General features: G+C 48.5%; 1 protein-coding gene across 5 annotated transcripts in view; it reads right to left on the bottom strand.

Moving 5' to 3' along the window:
• The window catches only part of CARD11 (caspase recruitment domain family member 11), a 151,274-nt gene that overhangs the window by 73,102 nt on the left and 60,686 nt on the right, over window positions 1-17,486 (bottom strand). Inside the window, exon 1 of one of the 5 annotated variants that reach the window (XM_033193774.1) lies at window positions 2,189-2,327. The exons of 3 other annotated variants lie outside the window; for them this stretch is intronic. The gene's annotated coding sequence lies outside the window, so the exon portion shown is untranslated. Of the gene's footprint in view, window positions 1-2,184; window positions 2,328-17,486 lie in introns of those variants that run through there. One more of the 5 variants, XM_033193775.1, reaches the window with a different exon arrangement.

Genomic DNA, 17,486 nt, shown 5'->3' with positions numbered 1-17,486 from the left:
TTTTTAGTAGAGACGGGGTTTCACCATGTTGGCCAGGATGGTCTCGATCTCCTGACCTTGTGATCTGCACTTACAGGACGCTGGGTCAAGGAAAAGACAAGACAGAAGCAGAGGCGGAGAAAGAGGGTGAGGTGAGTGGGAGAAGAGGGGACGGTGGGACAGGGGCCTTGTGACAGAAAAGGGAACAAGAACTCAGGGTTTTACGTTGTACCCACAGGTGCAGAGCTGAGAAAAGGAAAGAGAAATGAAGAAGGGCAACTCGGAGGAAGGAGATGGTGGGGGTGGCGCGGGCACCGGGTACAGGGTGAGAAAGTGAGAGGGCGGTCCGGCCAGGGGGTGGGGGTGCTGCAACCATCTCAGGTCACGTTCCTTCTCCTGAGAGCTCCCGGGACTGCAGGCAACTTGTTCAAGAATTTGAGTAATTTCCCGGAGGCCAGCTCACCTGTTTCCAACCCATCAGTGATCTTGAAACTTAAAAATACTCCGACTCATGCTTTCCGCCTATCCATGCAAGGTAAGACGAGCCAAACACATCTTGAAATGCACCGATTTTTCTTCTTCTAAGGGGGCAGACTCCTGTGGTGTGCCCCCACCCTCTCTTTTAATGCCTCTATTGTGTAAAAACGTCTGTAAATAAATTTGTCAGGCTTGGAGCCTGGAGTGGCCATTTCTTTTCACTTTCTCTACTATAATCCAAGACCAGCAAACATGAGACCACGTTTTTCCAATGGTTTATGCCTCTGCCACCCCAGTGGTGACGGAAATACGTTCCCCAGCAACAGCAAGACAACCCTGGGATTCTGCAGGCGCAGAGATCCTCTGTACCCTCCCGTCATGTCAGTGCGAGATGACAAATGAGATGCAAACAGGGAAGTCTTTCTTACGTTTGCGCCACATGATACAACCCCCAATAATGAAATAAGGCACCCGTCAAAACTGCACCCAGAAACAGTCGATCGGTATGGACGTGAGGTTGTTACGAATGTGTTTCCTTAGCAGCGGAGAGGGGGCGACTGGCTGCTCTCTGATCATTGGTCTCTTCTTCCCTGTATGCAGGGAGCTCTGAAGGAGCCCACTTAGGAAGGCAGGCTTTAAGGTGACAGAAGAGTGTTGCAGGTGAGGCTCCACTCGCCAGTCAGTGACGGCTGGGAGTCACCCCCAAATCTCTGCACCCATGGCTGTTAGAGGGATATTATGCAGTGCATGAACTAGAGACACCAAGAGCCTATCATTCTGTTTCACATTTTAAAGGAGGCCCCTGAGGACCAGTTAACATTTTCAAACCACTTAAGTCAGCGAAGCCCCCCAAAGGCCGTAGTCTCTCGTAAGCAAAAGTTACTAAGGGGCTGCCGAGGGTCTTCAAACCCGCAGGACTTAAGAAATTCCCGAAGTGTTTCACCAGGAATTGAGGAATCTACTCGGATCCCTTTCAGGGATCCGGGGGGGAGGGGAACTTCCCCTTTGGGGTCCTCAGTCCTACTGCCTCTTTGGGAAGCTCCTTGCCCCACAATCGCCTGGTTGGTCCTCCGGTGTTTGTGGGCAGGGGCTGGGCCTTGGGTGCCCTGGTGGACACCAGCGAGCCACAGGCTCATTTCTTAGCATTTGCAGTCTCAAGAGATCCCAGAGGAACCGTCTGGAAGGTGCTTGCGGGGTTGACGTTGGGAAACACGAACCCTTCCCAGACCCAGGGAGGGCCAGGCTGCAAGGCCCCACGTTTTGGAAACAGACCCTGTACACATTTCCTCTCCACCCGGCTGGGGCCACGGGCATCTCGGGCCTCGAGACACACTCTGTACACTGAGCCCCACTCCTCGGCCCCAGCACCGTCCCAGTCAGAAGAAAATAAGACCCAGTGCTGCATGACAGTGGGAGCATCCTGACCCGTGTGGGTCACCGGGCACGTATGGAGAGCGTCTGGGAGCTGAATCCACGGAACTCTGTGTAATCCAAGCCACGGCATGAGACGGTCGCCCTAGCACCTGCTGCTAGGACTGCACATCCGGTTTAGGAAATTAGGAGATGCAAAGAGGCGTGCATGAAGCCATGAAAACACATGGGCATGGACAGGACAAGGGGGCCAGGTGCTGGGGAGAGGGGGTCCCACGGCAGCCGCCCAGGGACAGGGCTTCACCAGGGCTGCACCCGCGGGCCTCAGTCAAGGGATCTGCCAGTTGGGAAACGTACTCACGCGGTAGTGAGCCAGTTGGGTCGTGGGGGTCCCTCGTGTTCCTCTCAAATTCTCTCCTGTTGATTCCCCAGAAAACACCAAGGCTGCAGGAGAGCAGCCACCTCCCCCGGAAGCCCACACCGACGCCCCACTCAGATGCCACCTCTATTTTTAGCAGGGGCAGAAGTCGGGGCTGGGGGTGGGCTGCCTTACTTCCCTCTTTTTTTTTTTTGTTCTGAGCAGAATCTGTGGGTGACTTTCCACTCATGGAGGCGGGTGAGGCTGGGATAGCAGAAAGGGACCCACGCCGTGCAAGGCAGGCAGGAACTGCAGGGAACAGGGTGCGTCTGTCATCAGGGCCAGGAGGGCGGTGGGGCAGGGGGACAGGGCGGGAACCTGGCATTGTCAGTCATTGTTCACACCTCTGCTCTGCTCTCCCCACTGGGCCCCGGGCCACGCCAGACCTCACCTAGGGGACCCCTCTGGCCTCCTCTGCCTTTGAATTCCACAGAGGAGGAAGACTGGCCAGCAGCAAGTGCGGGGCCTCGGACATTCCAGGGAACACTCTTCTATGAGCGTGCATCCCATGACACATACCCTTTCTCCTCTGTCTCTCTGCAGTTTGTTAGTGGGTGTGGAGCCCAAAGTACTTTGGACTCCCCCATCTGCTGCCCCTACCCGGGATCCACCTTGAACCCTAACCCCCTCTGACAACCTGTGTCTTGTCTTTGCATGGCAGGCTGCCTGCAGAGCTCTGACCACCTCATTCCCCTGGGAGGCCCTGTGGGATAGATGCCTGGGGGGGCAGATGGACTGGAACATTGTGTCTTCACCAGGGAATGGGGGCAACCAGAGCTGTGGGAATGAATGGAGGCAATGTGTGAACACCGCCCACCCCAGCGTCCTGTGGAGGCAGGTGACCAATTCCTTTCCCAAAGCTGTCAACATCCCCTCCACTCCTATACAAGCGAACACCAGTTTCTCGGCCATTGCTTCCTGGCCCTGTGCAACAGCACCCAAATCTACTATCAGAGCTGGCTTCCTCCCTATTTCCCAGCCTATACTGATCTCAAGAATACTCGCTGTTCCCCCTTTTCTTCCAGAAAATTGAGGTGCAATCAGTGAGCTGCACAGATCTTCAGTACACAATTCAATGAGTTAGGAAGACGCCCACGCAACCAAATTCAATGAGTTAGGAAGACGCCCATGCAACTAAGACCTCAATTGTGATACAGAGTACGGTGGCTGCCACTAAGAAGTTCTCCATGGCCCTTTCCATCCCCCTGTGGCCCCAACGGCAACCGCTCCTGTGATTTCCATCAGCTTTGCCTTTTCTTGAACCTTACGAGTGTAGAATAATGTGCTGTTCTACTCAGACGTCCCCTCCTTAGGTCTCCAGGAAGCTCTGGGCACTGCAGCTGCGTACTCTGCGTGATGCCTAATTTCCTGTGTCAACTTGACTGGGCTGAGGGATGCCCAGATAGCTGGTAAAACATTTCTGAGTGTGTTGGTGAGGCTATTTCTCAGCCTTTGAATCAGTGGACTGAATCAAGAAGACCCATCCTCCCCAGCGTGGGTGGGTGTCATCCAATCTGCTGAGGACCCCTGAGAGAACAGCAAGTCAGAGGGAGGAAGAATTTGCCCTCTTGAGCTGGGGCATCTGTCTTCTTTAGGGTCTGGCTCCTTTCACGCAGCGTTGTGAGGCTGGTGTCAGTCTTGCGTTCCTGTCTGTCACTGGGCAGTGTCCCATCGATGCGTGTCCCACATTTTCTTGACTTGTGTTATCTTTCGCTGGACATGTGGGTTGTTTCCTGTTTGACTGGGACCTTCCCATACAGATCTTCATGTGGACGAGTTGTCATTTCTTTTGAGTAAACACCCTGGAGAAGAACTGTCTGGGAGAGGAAGACATGGTGTCCCCAGCCCAGGGCCGCCATGGAGAATTAGGGGAGCAGCAGGGACTGACCCTGATCTCCTTATACCTCCGCTCTCTGATCATTCTGGCACTAGCCTGTCTGGGAAGGCTGGGAAGATCCGTGCAGCTCACTGATCACACCTCAAGTTTTTGGAAGAAAAGCAGGGGAACAGCAAGAATTCTTGTGATCGGTATAGGCTGGGAAATGGAGGAAGCCGGCTAAGATAGTAGATTTGGGTGCTGTTGCACAGGGCCGGAACGCAAGGGCTGAGAAACCGGTGTTCACTTGCATAGGAGCGGAGGGGATGTTGACCGCATCCTTCCCAGCTTAGGCAGGACAGACAGTATTGATGATATCGGGAGGCTGAAACCCACCAAAAGGAGTCGGAAGAAAGCTGATTCAATACGGAGTTGGCAATTTCGGGGGGAAAAGATGTCAACATCTTCAAAGGTGGGGCCAGACCCCTTGGAGGTAAAAGTCCCTTCCAACTTTGGATTCTGAAACACACCCCACTGGAGAGGCCAAAACACGGCTTGTGGAATTCAGGCTTGATTACCATTTCCCCGTGAGAGGGTGAGAAGGTTCCTACTGGACTGCTCCAAGGAGCACGGCAAGGATCACCGGCGCCATGGGGCAGAAGGAGCTGAGTCCCCCCCACGGGCGGCATGGAGAAGAGGGGGTCACCTGAGGCCACAGAGGAAAGGGACTCCTCGGAGGAGGCGGCAGTAACTAAGTCACACACAAAAAGGAAGTGGCATCTGAGAGCTTCCGGCATGCACGCCCAGGGAGGTGGGAGCCTGAGCTTGTGGGTGAGGAGTGATTTTTTCTAGCATGGCAAGAAACAGAAAATACAAAACAGGTGGTTCTGCCAATAAGTCTGCCGCAGAGGAACCTGGTGACCCTGGAGACAGGTCCAACCTGATGTGGACTTAGGGGTTTTGGGGTTTGAGTCCCAGCCTGGACTCTTGAGCCTTAACAAGGAGACTGGGAGGCAGCCCTCTTTCCTTTTTTTTTTTTGGAGATAGAGTCTCACTTTGTTGCCCAGGCTGGAGTGCAGTGGTACAATCTTGGCTCACTGCAACCTCTGCCTCCTGGGTTCAAGCAATTTCTCCCACCTCAGCCTCCTGAGTAGCTGAGATGACAGGCGTGCACCACCACACTCAGCTAATTTTTGTATTTTTAGTAGAGACGGGGTTTCACCATGTTGGCCAGGCTGGTCTTAAACTCCCAACCTCAGGTGATCCACCCGCCTCGGCCTCCCAAAGTGCTGGGATAACAGGCGAGAGCCCCCGCGCCCGGCCAGGACCCCTCTTTCCTAATGCTGCTTCTCCCGTGGAGCCAAGTCTGTCCTTCCGAGGACCCCAAAGCAGTTCAGACCTAGGCCTGTCCAAGCACTCAGGATCCCACCTCCTCCCTGGCACTGTTGGTTTTCTTTATCTCCGCCTCGAAGCTGTAGTTCCAAACAGGCAGGCCCTTCACTGCTGATTCAGCTGCCTGAGCCAAAACTCATAAAATCCTATTTCAAAAAGGTCCAGTGATTTTATTTTCTGATCATAAATATGAAATTTAATTAGCAGCCTGCTGCTAATGAAGTCGCCGTGGAAGTCAGCCTGGGGAGGCGGACGGAACGTGAACACCTGCAGGCAACAGAACCCACTGCCCGGTTAACCCTTCCTCTCCTGCTGCCCCTCACTGGGCCCCGCTGCAGAGGGGCAGCCTCTGGCCTGGAAGGACAAGGAGGGGCTGCTCGTTCAGGCAGAGTTGGATGTGGCTCAGACGTCCCCTCCTTGGGTCTCCAGGAAGCTCTGGGCACAGCAGCTGCGCACGCCTTCTGATGGTTAATTTTATGTGTCCACCTGACTGGGCTAAGGGATGTCCAGAGAGCTGGTAAAACATCTGGGTGTGGCAGTGAGGATGCTTCTGGAGGAGCTTAGCATTTGAATCAGTACACTGAGTTAAGAAGATCTGCCCTCCCCAGTGTGGGTGGGCACCATCCAATCTGTCGAGGGCCCCTGATAGAACCGGCAGTCCCAGGAAGGAAAAATTCTCCTCTTGAGCTGGGACCTCCATCTTCTCCTGCCCTCTGACACTGGAGCTCTTGGTTCTGGGCCTTCAAACTCTGGGACTTACACCATGGACTCCCTTGTTTTCGGACCTTCAAACTGGGACTGAATTATACATTAGCTTTCTTTTTTTCTCTCCTTTCTTCTTCCTCTTTCCTTCTTTCTTCCTCCTTCCCTCCCTCCCTCCCTCCCTTCCATCCTTCCTTCCTTCCCCTCCCTACTTCCTTCCTTTTCCTCCTTCCCTTCCTTCCTTTCCCTCCTTCCCTTCCTTCCTTCCCCACCCTCCTTCCTTCCTTTCCCTCTTTCCCTTCCTTTCTTCCCCTCCTTCCTTCCCTTCCTTCCTTCTTTCCCTTCCCTCCTTCCCTCCCTCCCTCCCTTCCTTCCTTCCCTTTTCCTCCCTCCCTCCTTCCTTCCTTTCCCTCCCTTCCTTCCTTCTTTCCTTCCTTCCTTCCCCTCCTTCTCTCCCTCCCTCCCTTCCTTCCTTCTTTCCTTCCTTCCTTCCCCTCCTTCCCTCCCTCCCTTCCTTCCTTCCTTCCTTCCTTCCTTCCTTCCTTCCCTTCCCTTCCCTTCCTCCCTCCCTCCCTCCCTCCCTTCCTTTCTTCTTTTTTGAGACAGGGTCTTGCTCTGTTGCCAAGGCTGAAGTGCAGTGGCGTGATCATGGCCCACTGTAGCCTTGAACTCCTGGACTCAAATGATTCACCTGTCTCAGCCTCCCGAGTAGCTGGGACTACAGGTGTACATCACCATGCTTGGCTACGTTTTTAAATTTTTTTTTAGAGATGGGGACTCACTATGTTGCTCAGGCTGGTCTTGAACTCCTAGGCTGAAGCGATCCTCCTGCCTTGGCTTCTGGAAGCGTCGGGATTATAGGTGGGAGCCACCATGCCCGGCCCTGGCTTCTGTGATTCTCCAGCTTGCATAGAGCATATCGTGGGGCTTCTTGCCCTCCATAATCATGTAATCCAATTCCCATAATTAAATCCCCTTTTATATATGTCTCTATGTATCCTACTGTTTCCACATCTCTGACTAATACACTTTGCCCCAGATCAGAGACCCAGCTTCTGTCTTCTCTTAAAAACCCTCTGATAGGCTGGGCCCAGTGGCTGACACCTGTAATCCCAGCAATTTGGCAGGCTGAGGTAGGAGGATCACTTGAGCCCAGGAGATCGAGACCAGCCTGGGTAACATAGTGGGACCACTCTACAAAAAACTTTAAAACATTAGCCAGGCATGGTGGTGCGCACCTGTGGTCCCAGCTACTCGGGAGGCTGAGATGGGAGGATCACTTGAGCCCAGGAGTTCAAGGCGCAGCGAGCCATCATCACATCACAGCACTCCAGCCTCGGCAACAGAGCGAGACCCTGTCTTTAATAATAACAATAAAACCCTGTGATGGAACATTGTCCACATCAGAAGGGAAGCACTGGGAATAATACGGAGCTCTGCACAGGAGCTAAAAGGAAGCCACTGGAGCTCAGAAAGCGCCCAGTGCCTCTGCTCAATGCTGGATGTGAGCTGGGGGCACACAACGTAGTCCACTCTGGCTTACAATGGATTGGATGGTGCGCAGTCCTTCTCTCCACCAGCCAGCCTTCCTGGTAGTGACTTCCAGATACCTTCTGCTCACAACCCAAAAACGTCAGAGGAACCCTATAGTTCCTCCTTCACCCTCCACGGAACACATGAAACCCAGGACCACCCTGTTCCTCCCACTAACCCTGGCTTCATTTTCTCTTCCTGTAATGCAGGAATAATAATGTCCAGAGTTTGCAGGATCTTAGGGATGATTAAACAAATTTCTAAAGAACATGCCTGGCATACAGTAGGAGCTCCATAAACGGGAGCCTTTATGATCATCGTTATTATCATCATCTTGCATGAGTTGATGAGTTAAGTCCCAAATCCAGAACTCACTAATATCTGAAGTCCTACGGAGAAGACACGGACTATTTCAAGCATGATTCAGGAAGCTGAAGTGAGAACGTGACTGTTACTTTCCCAAACATGCTCGGAAAAACCCAATCCCCCTGGTCGGTGCCGACGCCATGCTAATGTCTACTCAAGCATGTCCATGTGTGTGGAACACAGGGTCTACAGTCCCAGCGTATGTGGATAGTGTGGGGATGTGTCACTTCGTTGCACAGAGATCACGCCTGTGCAGACAGCCTGCACATGCACTGGACACGGGAGCTGGTACACAGACCCCTCCCTGCAAAACGCAAATACGCGTCAGAAGTGAGAAGGAGCCGTGCTCCCCCGGATACAGCCTGCAACGTTAAACTTTAGATGTAGTCTGTGGTCAAGGCGCACAGGATTATATTCTAGTAAAAAGTTTATGACAGAAGGTAATAGAGTTTTTGAGGGATGTTTTTCTTGATAGATTTTTTTTTTTTTTTTAACAGAAGCGTATTGCAATTCTGCAGGCATTTGGGTCCCAGCTCCTGAACGAGTAGGAACAGCTTAAGTTTTGCTTCCTGTGCCTCTGCAGGGAACCCTCCTAGGGTCATGGCTGAAGGTTTTGGGACGCTGGAGCCGGAACCCCTCCGGTATCAAGGTCAGCCCCAACAGGCGCGGCTGGCTTCCGGGATGAAATGTTATGGGTAAGCTGAGTTTGTGCAAATCAAACTCTCTTCTCCCCATTGACTGGGTTTAGAGCTGACTCCCCATATATGCAACTGCCCTCCACACGCCCCTGCTCACAGCCTCAAATTCCTCACTCAAAGTGTCGCCCGTCGGCTGCAGTGTCAGCACGAACTGGTGCTTCACCAGCCGCATTTCGAGCCTCGCATCAGCCCTTCGGAACGGAGCCTACGGTTTAGCAGGTTCCCCAGGTGATGCTCACACACATTGATAAACGCCACTCCAACTCACCCCTTCCCGTGCACAGAGATTTGGGTCGCCAACTTCTGGTTCACTTCCTGCCTGAGTCTTTTAGGACTTTGGTTTGCAGCACGTGCCCATCCCTCCCGGCTCATACCTCTGCCTGATCTTTGATGGTGTTTCTTTTTGTTTTTTAGAGACAGGGTCCTGCTCTGTTGCCCAGGCTGAAGTGCAGTGGCACAGTCATGGCTCACTGCAGCCTTGACCTCCCGGGGACAAGCCATCTTCTTGCCTCAGCCTCCCAAGTAGCTGGGACTATGGTGCGCACCACCACTCCTGGCTAGGTTTTTGAATTTTTTGTAGAGACAGAATCTTGCTATGTTGCCCAGGTTGATCTTCAACTCCTGGCCTCAAGCGATCCTCCTGCCTCAGCCTCCTAAAGTGCTGGGATGACAGGCGTGTGCCACAGTGTCTGGCCTGCTGATGGTGTTTCTGATTTCCCATCGTAGCTCCACATACCAGAGATTCCTCTGGGTGACCGAGCCCCAGGTGACCCGGGTCTTCACGCTTCATTCTGGGGTGGCCCTCACCTTGGTTCGGCCTTGCTGGTGAGCCCCAGATGCTCAGACACACTGCAACCCTTCTGTGGTACATTAGCTTCATTCCTAACTGCCAGCTCCGCCTGGAAACCACTTCCAGGACTTGGGGCTCTGAGGGCCGCTGCTGATCTCTAGCTCGTCTCCCTAGCTCTGAAGTGGGTTAAGAAGGAGCACAGACGGCCGGGCGCAGTGGCTCATGCCTGTCATCCCTGCACTTTGGGAGGCCGAGGTGGGCGGGTCACCTGAGGTCAGGAGTTTCAGACCAGCCTGGCCAACATGGTGAAACCCCGTCTCTACTAAAAATACAAAAAATTAGTCGGGTATGGTGGCGGGTGCCTGTAATCCCAGCTACTCGGGAGACTGAGGCGGAAAAATCGCTTGAACCTGGGAGGCAGAGGTTGCAGTGAGCTGAGATTGCACCACCACATGCCAGCCTGGACGACAAGAGCAAAACTCTGTTTCAAAAAGAAAAAAAAAGCACAGTTGACTTATAGCTAGTCCTTCTCCTTTTATAAAGTGAAGTGTAAAATAAGGACTAAGCCCAACAATTGTTTCTTGTAAAAATAGAATAATATAAAGAACTAAAAGTAGATCTACTGGCCGGGTGCGGTGGCTCACGCCTGTCATCCCAGCACTTTGGGAGGCCGAGGTGGGAGATCACCTGAGGTTGGGAGTTTGAGACCAGCCTGGCCAACATGGTAGAATCCCAACTCTACTAAAAATGTAAAAATTAGCCGGGCCTGGTGTCATGTGCCTGTAATCTCAGCTACTTGGGAGACTGAGGCAGGAGAACCCCTAGAGCCTGGAAGGTGGAGGTTGCAGCAAGCTGAGATCTCGCCACTGCACTCCAGCCTGGGAGACAGAGAGAGACTGTCTCAAAAAAAAAAGCACAACAAAACACAACAACAACAACAAAAAACAGAGATCTACCATTCAGTCTAGCAATCCCACTACCGGGTATCTACCCAAAGGAAAAGAAGTCATGGCTGGGCGCAGTGGCTCACGCTTGTAATCCCAGCATTTTGGGAGGCTGAGGTGGGCGGATCATGAGGTCAGGAGATCGAGACCATCCTGGCTAACACGGTGAAACTCCATCTCTACTAAAAAAAAATTATAAAAAATTAGCTGGGTGTGGTGGCGGGCGCCTATAGTCCTAGCTACTCGGGAGGCTAAGGCAGGAGAATGGTGTGAACCCGGGAGGCGGAGCTTGCAGTGAGCCGAGATCGCACCACTGCACTCCAGCCTGGGCGACAGAGCAAGACTCCACCTCAAAAAAAAAAAAAAAAAAAAGAAGTCATTATATCAAAAAGACACCCATGCATGCATGTTTATAGCAGCACAATTCACAATTGCAAAGATGTGGAACCAACCTAAGTGCCCATCGACCGATAAGTGGATAAGAAAACATGATAGATTCACCATGGAATACCACTCAGCCACAAAAAAAAAAAAAAAAAAAAAAAAATCATGTCTTTTGCAGCAACTTGGATGGAGCTGGAGGCCATTATTCTAAGTGAAGTAACTCAGGATCAGAAAACCAAATATTGCAAATTCTCACTTATAAGTAGGAGCTAAGGCTGGATGCAGTGGCTCATGCCAGCACTTTGGGAGGCCGAGGTGGGTGGGTCACTTGAGGCCAGGAGTTTGAGACCAGCCTGGCCAACATGGTGAAACCCCGTTTCTACTAAACATACAAAAATTAGCTGGGTGTGGTGGTATGTGCCTGTAATTCCAGCTACTTGGGAGGCTGAGGCATGAGAATTGCTTGAACCCGGGAGGCAGAGGTTGCAGTGAGCAGAGATTGTGCCATTGCACTCCAGCCTGGGCGACAGAGTGAGACTCTGTCTCAAAGAAGAAAAAAAAAACTAAGTAGGAGCTAAGCTGTAACAACACAAAGACATACAGAGTGATACAATATAAGGGACTTTGGGGATTCGGGGGAGGAGGGTGGCGGGGGTGAGGGATACAAGGCTACACATTGTGTAGGGTGTATGCTGCTCAGGTGACAGGTGCACCAAAATCTCAAAATTCCCTACTGTAGAATTCGTCCATGTAACTAAAAACAACTAGTATCCCAAAAGCAATAGAAAATTTTAAAAAATCTTTTAAAAACCCAAACAAGTTAAATATTTAAAAATCAAATAATATTTTGTACAAGTTTTTTCGGTGTACTTGAAGTCTTCTTTGGGGACAGGATGCCCAGTGAATCCAACCCTCCACATATCCCACCTCATGGCCAACCTTGTGTAACACCCACTTCCTAATAGATTCAGATCAGTTGTGAGCAGTATGGAAAGGAACAGGTTACTAGTCATGGTGGGAGTATTCGACGGTTATAAAATGGGACAGGCATTTGAAACACCTGTTGGCAGGCATTGGCTGACTGCTAGCTCAGGACAGACCCTGATGGAAGATGTAATAAATCCATGTGGTAAGCCCTGCCAAAACCGCAGCATCTCATCTGATCCGCTTTGTTGTTGGTGTGTTTTTTTTTTGAGATGGAGTCCCACTCTGTTGCCCAGCCCGGAGTGCAGTGGCGCAATCTTGGCCCACTGCAACCTCTGCCTCCCTGGTTCATGTGATTCTCATGCCTCAGCCTCCTGAGCAGCTGGGATTACAGGCACCCACCACCATGCCTGGCTGATTTTTAAAGAACTGAACGCTTCAGTGAAAATAAAGAGGTGATCGGGGTGGATTAAAGATGATACAATTCTATGCCGTTGATAACAGACACACCTTAAATATAAAGACATAGAGAAGGCAACAGTAAAAAGATGGAAATGCTATTCATAAAAACTGAAATGGCAAAAGATATTAATATCAGAAGAGTAGATTTCAGGAAGAGGTGTATTTCCAGGGATAAAGAGGGACATTTCATAATGAAAATAGAGTCAATTCATCAAGAATATACAACAATCTTAAATGTGTATGCACCAATTCTAAAGCTTCAAAACATGTGAGGCCAAAAGAAATAAAACTGAAAGGGGATTTGGACAAAATCCACAATGATGGTTGTTGATTTCAACAGTCCTTTTTCACTAATTGTTGGAGCCAATAGATAAAAATGAAGGCTATAGAAGATTTGAATAATACTATCAACCAACTTGACCTAATTGATGTTCATAAAACACTACAGTTAACAGCTGCAGAATACATACTCTTCTTTTTTTTGGAGACTGAGTGTCGCCCGGGCTGCAGTGCAGTGGCACGATCTCGGCTCACTGCAACCTCTGCCTCCCAGGTTCAAGCGATTCTCCTGTTTCAGCCTCCCGAGTAGCTGGGATTACAGGTGCCCGCCACCACACCCCTCTAATATTTTGTATTTTTAGTAGAGACAGGGTTTCACCATGTTGGCCAGGCTGGTCTCGAACTCCTGACCTCATGATTAGCCCGCCTCGGCCTCCCAAAGTGCTGGGATTACAGGTGCGAGCTACTGCACTCAGCCATATGTACTCTTTTCAAGTGTATGTGGAACATTCACCAAGATCTTTTGTCAGTCTATAAAACAAGTCACAACTTTAAAAGGACTAAAATTATATAGAATATGTTCTCTGTCACAATGGAACTAAAGTAGAAACTTACAATAAAAAGGAACCTAGAAATTTTCTAGATGTTTGGAAATGAAATGGCACAGTCCTAAATAACCCATTGATTAAAGAAGAAACCGAAAGAAACATTTGAAGATGTTTTGAACTAAATGGAAATAAAAACAAAACATCAAAATGTGTGGAATGCTGCTAAAGCAATGCTTAGGGAGGACGTTATAACTTTAAATGATCATATCAGAAAAGAAGAATAATTTAAAATTAATGATCTAAGTTTCTGCATTAAGGAGCCAGGCTGGGAGTGGTGGTTCATGCCTGTAATCTCAGCACCTTGGGAGGCTGAGGCAGGAGGATCACTTGATGCCAGGAGTTCAAGACCAAAAAATCAACCAGTGAGATTTACATTGTGAGACCTCACTGCTATAAAAATAAAAATAAAAAAAAAATTAGCCAGGCATGGTGGTGTGCACCTGTGGTCCCAGGTACTTCAGAGAATGAGGTGGGAGGATCACTTAAGTCCAGGAACTTGAGGCTGGAGTGAGCTATGATTGCACCACTGCAATCCAGCCTGGGTGACAGTGAGACCTTGTCTCAAAACAAAACAAAACAAAACAAAATAACAATGACAACAACAAAACCCCCAGAAAAAAAAAAAAAAAAAACAGAAAAAGAAAGAAGGAAGAGGAAAGAAGATAATGAAAATAAAGATAAGAACAGAAAAATAAAGCTTAAAAACAGTCTAGAAAACCAAAAGCTGGGTCTTTAAAAAGAGCAATAAAATGGATAAACCTCTAGCTATACACTAACAAAAAAAGAGAAAAAACAAAATGACCAATATCAGAAATGAAAGAGGAGCTATCACTACCAATGCAACAGACATTAAGAATATATTAGGAATATTATTTTTAAAACATTTTGCCCACAATTCTATAATATAAATGATAAGAACATAAATTACTGAAAAGATATACATTCCCAAAATTGACTTAAGAAGAAATAGACAGTCTGAATTAGCCCTATATCTATTGGAAAAGTTGAAGTCATCATCAGAAACTCTCCCACAAAGAAAATTCCAGACTCATACAACTTCACTGCTGAATTCTGTCAAACATTTAAGGAAGAAATAACACCACTCTTACATAAACACTTTCAGAAAACAGAGGAAGAAGCAACACTTCTCACCTCATTTTATGTGGCCAATATTATGCTGATTCCAAAATCAGACAAAAGCAGTACAGGAATAGAAAACTAGGAACCAGCATCCTTCATGAACATAGATACAAAAATCCTTAATGGAATTAGCAACAACTTCAAAAATATATAGAGAGGATAACACATCATGAACAAGCGAGGTTTATGCTAGTCCGTTCAACATTCAAAAATCAACCAATGTGGCTGGGTGTGGTGGCTCACGTCTATAATCCCAGCACTTTGGGAGGCAGAGGTGGGCGGATCACGAGGTCAGGAGTTTGAGACCAGCCTGACCAACATGGTGAAACCCTGTGTCTACTAAAAATACAAAATGTAGCCAGGTGTGGTGGCATGTGTCTGTAATCTCAGTTACTCAGGAGGCTGAGGCAGGAGAATTGCTTGAACCTGGGAGGCAGAGGTTGCAGTGAGCCGAGATTGTGCCACTGCACTTCAGCCTGGGTGACAGGGTGAGACTGCATCTCAAAGAAAAAAAAAATCAACGAATGTAAATCACCATATTAAGAGAATAAAGAAGGGAAAAATCATCTGATTACTTCAATCTATGCAGAAAAGTCACTGGGCAAATTTCAGCATCCATTTATATTAAAAACTTCCCCAAATTAGAATAGAAGAGGCTGTTCCCCAAAGACAGGGACCAAAGCAAGGATATTCATACTGATCACTTCTATTCAACATTGTGCTGAAGTTTCTAGTTAATCCAATGAGACAGAAAATAAAAGGGACGGCCGGGCACAGTGGCTCACGCCTGTAATCCCAGCACTTTGGGAGGCTGAGGCGGGCGGATCACAAGGTCAGGAGATCGAGACCATCCTGGCTAACACGGTGAAACCCCATCTCTACTGAAAATACAAAAAAAAATTAGCCAGGCGTGGTGGCAGGTGCCTGTAGTCCCAGCTACTCAGGAGGCTGAGGCAGGAGAATGGTGTGAACCCGGGAGGCAGAGCTTGCAGTGAGCCAAGATCATGCCGTTGCACTCCAGCCTGGACTACAGAGCGAGACTCCATCTCAAAAAAAAAAAAAAAAGGGACGAAGACTGGAAAGGAAGAGGTAAAGCTGCCATTATTTGCAGAAAACATGATTGTCTGAAAGAAATCCAAAGTAATCTACAGAAATTCTGCTAGAATTAATAATAATCAATTAACAATGATTAATAATTATTTGCTAAATTAGCAAAGTCACAGAAGGTCGATATACGAACACCAAAAACCCTAATATCCAGAAACATAACACACTTAGGATTTAAGATAAGGAAAGCTTTGTAAAGTGTCTGAACCGAAAACTACAAAGCATTGCAAAGAAAAATTAAGGAAGCCCTAAGCCAAACAGATATTTCATGTTCATTGATTGGAAGATTCTTTAATATTGGTTATTGGTGTTTTTATTTTATTTTATTTTTTTTCTGAGACAGGGTTTTGCAGTGTTGCCCAGGCTGGAGTGAAGTGGATTTGAAGTGATCCCTCCAATACAGACTCTTGGCTCAAGTGATATTCCTGCCTCGGCCTCCCAGGTAGCTGGGATTACAGGCACGTATCACCACACCCAGCTAATTTTTGTATATTTTTGTAGAGACAGGGTTTCACCATGTTGACCAGGCTGAGCTCAGGCAATCCTCCTGCCTCAACCTCTCAAAAAGTGCTAGGATTACAGGCATAAGCCACCATGCCTGGCCTGGAACTCTCATCCATATCTGGCGGGGATGTAAAATAGGACAACCACTTTAGAAAATGGTTTGGTAAGTTAAACATATACCTATTCTGATGACTCAGCAAATACCTAGGGTTCTAGGACCCAGGGCCCTGTGTATTTACTCAAGGAATATGAAAATACATCCACACAAAGATTTGTATGTGGGTAGACTGATAACAACTCCATTCACAATAGCCTCAAGTTGAAAACCACCCCAGTTACCCAACAGGAGGAAGGATAAACAAATTGTGGTAATAAAAACAAAATAAAATAAACAGGAAAGAGACTTGCAACAACATGGGAGATTCCGAAGACATGAAGAGTGAAAGAAGTCAGACGCAAACAGGTACATACTGTGTGATTCCAGGTGTGTGAAGCCTCCGGACAAAGCTACCCAAAGTGAAAGAAACCAGAACGGTGATTATCCCAACAGCTTCTGGTGGGGAGGATGGAAACTGAGCAGGAGGGGCATGAGGAGACTCTTGCGAGCACTGAAGATGTTCTGGATCTTGATGGATTATGGGTTACGTTTGTCAAAAATGGTTAAACTGTCTACCGTGCACTTAAGATTCGTGCATTTCATGGTGTAGAAATTATATCTCAATTTAGAAAAAAATGAGAATGGATTTGAAATGATCCCTCCAATACAATATTGTGCTTACATACCCCTGAAATCTTTTATGTTATTTTTAAATTTAATTTTTTATGTCCATGGGTTTTTGGGGGTACAGGTGGTATTGGGTTACATGATTTGTGAGATTTTGGTGCACCTATCACCCAAGCAGTATACACTGAACTCAATATGTGACCCTTTATCCCTCTCCTCCTCCCACCTTTTCCCCACTAAGTCCCCAAAATCCACTGTGTCCATTTGCAAAAATCCATTTGCATCCTCTTAGCTTAACTCCCACTTATGAGCCAGAACATACGATGTTTGGTTTTCCATTCCTGAGTTACTTCACATAGGATAATAGTCTCCAATCTCATCCAGGGCCCTGCGAATGCCATTAATTCATACCCTTTTATGGCTGAGTAGTATTCCGTCATATATATATACACACACACATATACACAAACCACAGATTTTTATCCACTTGTTGACTGATGGGCATTTGGGCTGGTTCCATATTTTTGCAATTTCGAATTGTGCTGCGATACACACACACACACCCTTGAAATCTGAAATCATATAGCTCAGTGGGTTGGGGAGGGGGTAGAATTCCAGCAGATGCTCTGGGCATAAACCAGGTCCCACTGGGCCCTTGGTGCTGTTTGCGCCTGTGATCCCCATGCACACGGGTGATGGGGGATGGTTAAGTTAGACAACATCTGTGTCTGTTTCCTAGAGCTGCAGTAAAAAAATTAACACAATTGGCTGGGCGCGGTGGCTCATGCCTGTAATCTTAGTACTTTGGGAGGCCGAGACGGGCAGATCACGAGGTCAGGAGATCGAGACCATCCTGGCTAACACGGTG

The sequence above is a fragment of the Trachypithecus francoisi genome, unplaced genomic scaffold (assembly GCF_009764315.1).
Source record: "Trachypithecus francoisi isolate TF-2019V2 unplaced genomic scaffold, Tfra_2.0 Lachesis_group4, whole genome shotgun sequence".
In the NCBI taxonomy this organism is placed as follows: domain Eukaryota; kingdom Metazoa; phylum Chordata; class Mammalia; order Primates; family Cercopithecidae; genus Trachypithecus; species Trachypithecus francoisi.
The sequence above is the reverse complement of the archived record's forward strand: the minus strand, read 5'-3'. Positions and strand labels throughout refer to the sequence as shown.